The sequence below is a fragment of the Maylandia zebra genome, linkage group LG5 (genome assembly GCF_041146795.1).
Source record: "Maylandia zebra isolate NMK-2024a linkage group LG5, Mzebra_GT3a, whole genome shotgun sequence".
Classification (NCBI taxonomy): Eukaryota; Metazoa; Chordata; class Actinopteri; order Cichliformes; family Cichlidae; genus Maylandia; species Maylandia zebra.
In genome coordinates this window covers 41,577,924-41,588,523 of record NC_135171.1, presented here as the reverse complement: position 1 = coordinate 41,588,523, position 10,600 = coordinate 41,577,924, and the positions used below count along the sequence as shown (strand labels likewise).

The following is a 10,600-nucleotide window of genomic DNA, read 5'->3' as shown; positions in this document are numbered from 1 at the left end:
CCTAGTTTGGACGTTGTATAGATGTCCAGACCTGGTGATGGACCAACGGACCCACTATAAACGCGTCTATCTGACGTCCAGTGTTTGTGGGCTCTGCGGGATGGTTTGCTGCATAGCTGAACCTCACAAACAAAACTCGTTTACAGAAACAGGAAGTGTTGAGAGAACATTTGCTGGGATGTACAAACTTAATGAGACTGGAGCTTTTCTGACAGTCTAATGATGGAGGTTCAGCCTGACGTGTTGACAGCCATCAGGTTTCTCCTGGAGGGCGGGAAACAATGGATGCAGGTGTTCTGACATGCGTCATACACCTCTGTGGGTCACTCTTTAAAACTGTTGCATCTATTATTACGCCATCAAAAGGATGACAGACTTTCAGAGGACACAGCTGTGGTTAGCGGACATTGTCTGTGCTCCTGCATCCAATAAAGGATTTTTATCATTTCTGTATTTCAGTGAAGACAGAACTTCTTATTTGTGTCGGTTTGGTTTGGAAAGGTGTGCATTTAACATTTTAGACATTTTAGAATTTATTCCCACACTTTTCGTGCTTAGAACATGCCTACATTAGATTAAGTGCGACTGTAAGTGCTTTACACATCGGTTTTCAGTTGTTTTGACACTCAGCGTGCCAAAGGTGACAAATATGTGAAAGCAGGCAGCGTGGCTCGGTGCGATGCCCGCATGAGGCTAATTATAAATTAAACAAAGTATAAAAGGGTTATTTAAGAGAAGCGACTCGATTTGGAAGCGTGTAAACGTAATTAAAATGTTGCTGAAAGCTGTTTGCGGTGCTGCTTTGCATGTAAACATATTATTTCTTTGGTAAACCTGCTGCTCTGTAACTACGAGGGTATTTAATCTGTTTGGCTTGTGTTGCTGCTCTCGCTCTCTGAGTACATGCATCGCAGATTTTCAGCTCCTGCCCACTCATATCAGGGCACAGGCCTTCCACTTCTACACAGGGGTGAAAAGTGCTGCGACGGCTCGAGAAACAAATACATAAAAGTGTGTGTGTGTGTTTGAGTGAATGTGTTCACCGTTTGCTTTGGAAATGTCAGCTTATCGATTTTGGGTTGCTGCGTTTTGTTAAACAGAATATCTCCGATGGATAACCAGGAGGAATATCCTGCAGATCTTTCTCCATCACTCGTCTCCACATTCATCTCTTTCTTATTGTTTTCATCCTGTTATTTTTATTTATCCTGAATCTTGGCCAAAGTTTCTGATAATGAGCTCAGTGTATGTGCAGTAATCCCTGTAAGGCAGGCTGCAGACTGGTCTTTACACTCAGCGTATCATTTCTGGGTCAAAAACAGTATTATTTATTCGTATACTTTGATGGAAGAGAATAAATATTTAAAACAGTTTTTTCTTCTCTCTGGTTTCAAGCATAATGACTCAGACTGTAAATAATTGTAATGGGAAATTCATTTTTTGCACTTCAAGAATCAAAAGAATGAGACTAACAAATATTGTATTAAGCAAGGAAGTCTGTAAAAGCTCTTGAGCACTAATTAGTAGATATCTGTGTTAGTGATGGTAAATTTGATTCTTTTTACTGAATCGAGTTTTAATGAGTCACTCACCAAAGTGAATCGGCTTTTTTGAGTGATTTGATTCACTGAGTTAGTCGACCAGAGAGTGCAAAAAATGTACATTTTCATTCAAACTTAATTTGTTTCTCTTTTCATGTAAATCCTACTGCTAAGATGAATGATTCTAAAAGAAAACAACTATTTTATAGAGCAAAAAAGAGCAAAAACATTTCTAAAATTAAGCAATTTCCTATCAAAATTGCTTAATAAACATTTTTTATTTTATTTTATTAGTATTTTCCTTAAATGTGTTGAATATATATTTTCTCATCTAAATGTCCTCTGAGCTGTGAGCCAGGGGGCGGTAATGCACCTTAACATTGGTTGCCAACCAAGAAGAAGAAGAAGAAGCAGCTGTGAGCCAGGAGGGAGGGGGTGAGTGAGTGATTCGCTTACGCTTACGATTCAGCACTGGAAGGGAGGGGGTGAGTAGCTCAAATGTGTTGTTAGCATGTTAGCAGAGCGATGCTACTGTGAACCGAGGAGCTATTTTCTTGATGTGAGCTTCTACTCAGGGTTTTTTCTTCCAGTTCAGAGAAGAAATTTTTTTGTTAAGATACTGGATGTTGTGTTTTTCTCCACAATTTTAATTATAAGCTAGATACATTGCTGCTAACAGCAACAGGGATGAGTCAGTGAGTCAGTTGGGCTTGTGAATCATGATTCATGAGTCAGTAAAGTGATTCTCGAGTATTGAACGATTCGTTCATGATTCACGCATCACTAATCTGTGTCTGGGTGTTTCAGCTAGGTAACTAAGCTAGCTAGCACCAGGTAGCTAAGTTAGCCAGCTAGCTCACAGTTGGACTGTAGTGTCTAACTGTGGAAAGGATGTGGAGAGGTGTGGCTGATTGCTGTGCTGATAGGGTAACAGCTTTTAGTGGGGGCATCTCCCTCAGTGGAAAACGAGGCTCGTCATCATCTGAGGTAATCTCAGTACAGAAACATGTCGAGATGAGATTCTGCAACCGGTGGCATTCCCGTATCTGAACATCCAAGAAGACTACTTTTGCCCCCACAGAGCAGTCTCAGAATTTGGGAGGGGGGAGGATGGAATAGCCTGCCTGCCATCCTGACTTAACCCCATTGAACACTTTTGGGATCATCTTAGCATCCCGTTCATGCCGGAGTGACTAGCACAGCCACACTGGCTGATCTGCAAAAGTTGAAAAATGTGATGCCGTCCCACAGCAGCGTGTGACCTGCTGGTGAGCAGCACGAGGAGGAGGCGCCAGGCTGCCACGTTCTTCCACGTGCTGCTGACATCCCTGTTGAATATGTCTTGTTTCTTCAGACTTTGATCATCCGATCTAATAAATGACAGAGCCGATAACAGAATGAGCTGTTTGAAGTTTTTCATGACCCACATACTCAGCTGGGAGCTTGAGGATCTTTGCTGTTCCTTGGACTGCGCTCTTCTGCACAGGGATCTGGGATGTTGTTCCTGGGATCTCCTGGAGCCACTCGCCCAGCATGGGCGTCACTGCCCCCAGTGCTCTGATTGCTATGGGAATATAAATTCAATTCTTACACACACACACACACACACACACACACACACACACACACACACACACACACACACACACACACACACACACACACACACATATATATTCATGTACGCACATTAATACTCCCCCTCTCTCCTGAACGGAGAAAAGTATATTTTCATGGAGTTTATTGATGTCAGAGTTCATGAGTGTCTTGCTGTCTTCTTGCTGTGGGTGTGCATTGCTGTATATAGTAACTTTGTCTTCTGTGCATATCCATGTGATGCTCCTGTGTGTATAAACACCCATTAATTTGTCCATCATATGGCGAACACGGGCTTCTTGTTGACCTTTACATATTCAATGTGTGGGCCGTGAATCTGTTTCCTCCTGTTGCTCTCGGGGAATTTTATCTTTTGCTTTACTTTGCATAATTTGAGGAAACGTATTTTTTGCACCATTGTTTCCTGATTGTTAGAAATTTCACATTTCACATCTCACTTTTTGGAGCTGTTTATCATGTTTTTCTGCCTGGAGCTGGATCCGTGAGAAAGTCTGTGCCTCCACATCTTTCCTTAAAATTCACTCGGGCCCTCGATGCTTTGAATTACCACATCGAGAAAGGGCGATTTAGCATTTATTTATTCAGAGTGGCACTTAAAAAACAGTCAGGGGAAAGAGCCTAACACAGTGGAAAGACAAGCTGAGTGGGAGCTTGTGGGGGAAAAGAATGAGACGAGAATTCAAAGAAGTGAGTTTAACTCAGTCTTAACTTTTCCTACATGGTGTCTGATTAGAATTTGGGCACTTTTTGCAATTTTAAAATCCTCATAATTTTTGTTCTAAATTATACAAAAAATAACTGAGTTCTTTTTCTGATTGTTTTATTAGGAGGAACTGATCGATGTACAACACTGGTTTCCTCTTCTCATCGACGACGTCGTTATGTTGTGCGTACAAGATTTTATTTCACTTTGTTTTTCACGATTGGATTAAAATCGTTCAAATTAAAGTTCTTTTTTTGGGACTTTTATGTGAATAAAAAAATTAAAGAATCTAAATTAATTATGAAAACTCGAAGGCGATGCCCAAACGAAATCCTGTTTTAATACACTGTATGACAGCTTATTCTAATAATGACACTTGTGGCTGTTACATGGACTGAAGGTGACAAAGCTGACGTGATGAATGTCAGACGCATGCTGTGTAGCCGAGGTATATCTGGCTGACCGCCCCCATGGTGGCTGTTTCTGCAGAAGTTAAATGTCAGTCATACGTCTGAGTGTGATATGTGGAAGAAAGCAGGGCAGAGTGTTTTCCTGTCTCTCTGTCCCCATGAAAATAATTCAGTCATATATCCTCTGAGACCTGTTATAACCACTGTCAGTGTGACGTTTATACAGTCAATGCAGGTTCAGAACTTATAAATAGTATTACTGTGTTTGTAAGATGCAGTTTATTATGCAGCACTTGGGCAGCTGTACTGTTTAACTTCAATATTAAATATGAAATATCAGATTTTACCAGTACTCTCAATTCAAAAAAGAAGAAACTGAAGACGGTCTGCTTTCCTGTGGAGCGTCAGCAGCAGCACGGCGTCCTTTTGTGGAGGCGGAGCCCAAAGCAGTACAGGGTCCTACTGTGATTTTTCACTTTGATGGACGCTAAAGTTTGTCAAATTCATTATCAACAGTTACGGCCTCTGATCATATCTCTGACACGATCAGAGCCTTGGGACCTTGAAGAGTGTGTGTGTGTGTGTGTCTGTGTCTGTGTGTGTGTCTGTGTCTGTGTGTGTGTCTGTGTGTCTGTGTGTGTGTGTGTGTCTGTGTGTGTCTGTGTGTGTGTGTGTGTCTGTGTCTGTGTGTGTGTCTGTGTGTGTGTGTGTGTGTGTGTGTGTCTGTGTGTGTCTGTGTGTGTGTGTGTGTCTGTGTCTGTGTGTGTCTGTGTGTCTGTGTGTGTGTATTCTATAGCAAAGCAGACCTCTCCTACAGGCCAGACCACCAGAGATGGGCAGTAACGGGTTAATGCGTTACTGTAATCCGATTACTTTTTTCAAGTAATGAGTAAAGTAAGGGATTACTATTGCAAAAACGGTAATTAGATTACCATTACTTTCCCGTAGGAACGCTGTGTTACTGCGTTACTAAAACCGTGATTTTTTTTGTGAAAATGTCTGATGACAGTGACGTAAGCGAGTGCGCCATTTGTGACAACAGCTGTGTGCAGAACAACAATGGATCACATATCGAGTGCAGAGAGAGTATGAGCGTGCAGCGTTTAAAGCGTGGAAGTACTGACCTTACTTTGAGTTTGATTCCATAAAAAGTGACAAAAACATTAGTGTCCGCTGTGCGTGGGAAGAAAACTTCTTTTTACAGCGAAAAAAACCCCTAAACTTCCAACAAGCACCGAGTAGCTACGACGTGATGGGAAACTCACAGAGAAACTCGCAGATTCTTCCACTGACCGCGGCACACCTGCACCAGGGTAAACCTCCGCCTGCTTTACAGGTGAAAATAGAGCAACAGGACCGCTGAGTCTTTGACTTTATTTATTTTCTGCTGTGTTTTACTTGCATCTATTTGAAAGACTGAGTGTAAACACACAAAATATTTTATTTTATGAGCTGGAATGTGCAGAAAATAGGTTTAAATGTTAAACTAATTTCTTCCAGTCAGAGAATGTTGCATATAATTTAATGTTTGCTTGATGCATAAAGTTAAAAGATTAAAACTAATAAAACAAGTTTTAAAAAGAGACTTTTCCATTTGATTACATTTTGTATGATGGATTATGCAGAAAAAGTAGAATTGGGCTGAAAGATCTATCGCTTTATCACCTCTTCAGGTTGTAAATCGTGTTTTTAAAAAGTAACTAAGTAACTAAGTAATTAATTACTTTTGAAAATAAGTAATCAGTAAAGTAACGTGATTACTTTTTTGGGGAAGTAATCAGTAATTAGTTACTGATTACTTTTTTCAAGTAACTTGACCAACACTGCAGACCACACAGTATTTTAACCTAGACATGAAAATAATTAAAGCCCTGTGACAGGGCACATACATACATACACACACACACACACACGTTAAACTGCTGACGTGTTACCCCGATCTGAGTGACCATTAAATACTCCAAATCTGACTCCGTGCTCCCAGGTTCAGGGGATACGTTTCCTCGCGAGGCACTGATAAGACTCGCACACTGACTGTGTGGTGCTCCATAATCATGTGTTTGATTACCGACTGGAGAACGTTCACATGAGGCCGACAGGGACAATTCAGAGTTTTTTGGTGCTGAAGCTTCTTCACCTGCTGATATTCGATTCTGCTCTTTTTATACGCTTGTTAACAAAAGATTGTAAAATAATGTTGACAACTAGTGATTAATGTTAGCTAAAGGCTCATGTTGAAAAATGACCAGCTGCCGATGGTGTGCCAGGTCGAATATTGAGGGATTGTGCAGGACAGCTGGCTGGGATCTTCACCAGGATTTTCAACAAATCCCTCGCACAGGCGACTGTCCCACTCTGCCTGAAGTCCTCCACCATAGTCCCCTTGCCTAAGAAGCCCCACATCACCGGCCTGAATGACTACAGACCGGTGGCACTCACCCCAGTGGTAATGAAATGCTTTGAGAAGCTGGTCCGCAGACACATCACAGCAGCCCTGCCCCGCAGCCTGGATCCACACCAGTTTGCCTACAGAGCAAACCGATCCACGGAAGACGCTGTAGCCACAGCACTCCATGCTGCATTAACTCACCTGGAAGAGCATGGTAGCTATGTGCGGATGCTCTTCGTGGATTACTGCTCAGCTTTTAACACCATCCTTCCACACAAACTGGTGGCCAAGCTACAAGACCTGGGGCTTCCATACAGCACCTGCATGTGGATCAACAGCTTCCTCTCGGGCCGTAGACAGAGAGTCAGAGTTGGCCATCACACATCCTCAGCCCTGAGTCTCAGCACTGGCTCACCCCAGGGCTGTGTGCTCAGTCCACTGCTCTACTCTCTCTACACACACGACTGCACTCCTCGCCACCACAGCAACATCTTTGTGAAATTTGCAGATGACACCACAGTGGTGGGGCTCATTTCCAAGGGAGACGAGTCTACGTACAGAGACGAGGTGGAGCAGCTGACGTCATGGTGTAAGGCCAATAACCTCCTCCTCAACACTTCAAAAACCAAAGAACTCATAATAGACTTCAGAAGGAAAAAGGCAGAGATCCAACCACTATTCATAAATGGGGACTGTGTAGAAAGGGTGGCAAGCTTCCGCTTCCTGGGAGTCAATATAGAGGAGAACCTTTCCTGGAGTGTGAACACCTCCGAGCTGCTGAAAAAGGCCCAACAGAGACTGTACTTCCTGAGAACTCTCAGGAGGAATAACATCACACAGAGACTGCTGGTGTCCTTCTACAGAGCCACCATTGAGAGTGTTCTAACTTACTGCATATGCATCTGGTACACTAGCTGCACAGGGGCTCAGAGGAAAGCACTCCAAGGGATCATTAACACCGCCCAAAAGATCACTGGCTGCCCTCTCCCCACACTGGAAGTTCTACACAACGCCCACTGTTTTAAAAAGGCCCAAAACATCATAAAAGACACCTCACATCCTGGCCACTCCCTGTTCGAACTGTTGCCCTCAGGCAGACGGTACAGGGCAATCAGAGCAAGGACTAATAGACTCAAACACAGCTGTTATCCAACTGCAATAACACATCTGAATACTACAAAAATGTCCATCACGCCACTCTTGTGTTAATCTATGCACGGTCTGAAGCATGTGTGTGGGAATGTATGTGAATGTTTTACTGTTATATCTTATTAGTATTTTAAGTATTCTATCTATTTTATTTATTGAATTTTATTGTTTTATTTATATTTTGATATTGCTAGGGATGATGCAATGATCGGGGACCATTCTTAATTTCGTTGTTCTCATGACAATGACAATAAAGTTTCTGATTCTGATTCTGATTCTAGTGATGACTGGATGTGTCTAAGCTAATGCTAGCTCATGTTGCTAACTGTTGATGCTGGAACAGAAGGAAAAAGCCGGATCCTCCGAGCTTTGATGAAGACGTCACACAGCGGTGTGAACACAGACTCTCAGAGGAAGGTCTCGTTTTGTATAAGTGCATTTAGCATTCACAGTGAATAATGATGAGTGTGTCGCATCACACGTTTCATATTGTTGAGGAAATACTGTCAGTTTCACAGCTCGCAGGCTCATCGGTGATGCTGTGCTAACTTCATGGTGCTGGTGATAAGCTGCCTGGCCTTTCCTTTTTCACACTACTTTCATTTGTTAGTCTACAGTGTGACAGTTTTCACAGCCTTGAAGATTCCCTGAGAGACGGTCTGGAAATCTGCAGCCCTGTCTTCATTCTCAGATGCCGTGACTTCCCCTCCTTTCTTCCATGTCCAGCTTCAGTGCGGCCGTTTGGAGTCACTGTCGTCACGTTGGATTTCTGACGCGGTCGGCCGGCTCGGCTCTGACCACCATCACTTCCTGCTAGTGTTCGGAATAAAACCGCTCTGCCTGTTCCAATAATTATTTAACTGTCATATATATGAGACTGAAAGGTTAAAGCTCCAGAGAGAGACAGAAAGAGGCGCACTCGGAGAGGCAAGCGTCTCCATCGCTCTGCCTCGGCCTTTGGAACGAATCTCATTTCCTCGAGCTGCTTCGCTCTGAGCAGAGGAGATGCTTGTTTAGTGGTGTGGGAGAGGACGGTTGACAGAAACTGTGTCTGTGTGCTTCTTTTTGTATCCTGCCGTGGATTTATTTTTAGGGCAGTATAAATATCCACCTACATTTACGGCCTCAGAAGTGGGACACTCGGATAAAATGGCGGGCTGTAAATGTAGTAAACAGAGAGCGGGCTTTCGGACCGAGCCAAGAAGAGCGCCGAGCCACAGGGCATCCGAAACACAGCCAACCGGTCACCATGGCAACTCAGTGAGCCGAGAGCTGCTGACGTCAGCACACACACACACACACACACACACACACACACACACACAATCCTCTCCTCATCACTTCACATTACTTTACACTGACTTCCACTCGTTTCGGTCCTCTGTCTCCTCACAGTCTGCTCTCCTCTGAAATTAAGGCTGCAGCTTCATGTGACGTGAACACGGTGATAATCTGGGCCTGATGACTGATGTAGCATCTTCAATACTTACTACACGCTACTAAAATCAGTACTCAGATTACAGTTACAATCATGTTGTTACTTTTGTTACTAAGGTTGCTCCATGAACTGGTGTTTATTGTTTTTTGCCTGTAAAAAACTGCATGAGCTGATGAACATATGTCAGCCTTATAATGAAGGTGGCACAGCCCGTCAGTGTGACTCGAAGTCTTTAACCGCATGTAACCTCTCTGCAGGCTAAATGTAATTCTCTGATGCTTTCATTGCTTTTATGTTGCATTTAATATGTCACAGAATTAAAATATTAAACACAAACACCAAAACCTCTTTGCATGATGGAGACGGCGTTCTTTTTCTTCTGCTACTTGGACCTGATTTCACTTCATCTGCAGGGAAATGGTGGCGTCTTAAACTTTTGATGAAGGGAGATGAGGACCCTGCTTATGTTGCTACTGCACAGTAAAAGTGCAGACTGCATCCAGGACTGAAACGGCTCCAGTGCTGCTAATGCAAAACTAGCAGTGATGTTAAAGCTGACTGTGTGCAGACTCCAGTCCAGCAGCCAGAGCCTGACCTGCAGCAGGTGATGAGCAGACTGAAACCTTCATTTCTACCTGTACGTGTCTGCTCTGTGTCAGAGCTCAGCTTTGCAGTCTGTTGCTCGTGTGTGTCCTCATTAGGGTTGTAATTTGTCTCGGTGTGCGACTGTAGCCTGAAGGTTTTGCTGTTAACTGCTAATCATAAGACACGCCACATGCCCCACGGTCATCACATGAGAGGTGCAAAAGTAAGAACGTTACTTAATTATTCCCTTGAGAAAGTAATTTATTTGATTACATTAAAAGAGTAATGAGTAATGTGTAATCCATTACTATTCTTGAGCAGCACTTATTTATGGATCTGAACTTAAACCTTCAGCTCAGCCTAATATGAAGATGGAAAAGAACAGCGGTTGCTTTAACTTTACATTAAGCTTTTCTTGTGATTCTTTACATCGTCCAAATGACAAACATCTGTAGCCTAAAACATCTGTCAGTGATGTGCTTCATAGACTGTGCCTGTTGCCTGCTGAACCTCCGTGACGGTGGCCAGTCTGGATGTGTAATTGTGCTTCATGTTTGCTGCTGGCTCACCGGTCCGTCTGATCTGTGGCTGCACATTTAAACTATTTTTAAAGCTTTTAAAGTCAGGTTTGGACCATGCTGGCTGCAGCGCTGAGGTCCAGCTTTTTCTTTGAAAGCAAACATCCTGCGTTTCCAACTTGCATTTCACTGTTTTCGTGTTACCACTAAGAGGGCAGAGGCAAGTTTTTGCAGAGAGGTCCACGTCTTC

At 43.1% G+C, this 10,600-nt stretch overlaps 1 protein-coding gene across 2 annotated transcripts in view; it reads left to right on the top strand.

Moving 5' to 3' along the window:
• The first annotated feature begins 2,003 nt into the window (after positions 1 to 2,003).
• Positions 2,004 to 10,600, top strand: part of LOC143418771 (putative C-type lectin domain family 20 member A) — a 30,787-nt gene continuing 22,190 nt past the window's right edge. Inside the window, exon 1 of one of the 2 annotated variants that reach the window (XM_076884475.1) lies at positions 2,004 to 2,026. The gene's annotated coding sequence lies outside the window, so the exon portion shown is untranslated. Of the gene's footprint in view, positions 2,027 to 3,984; positions 4,045 to 10,600 lie in introns of those variants that run through there. The other variant, XM_076884476.1, reaches the window with a different exon arrangement.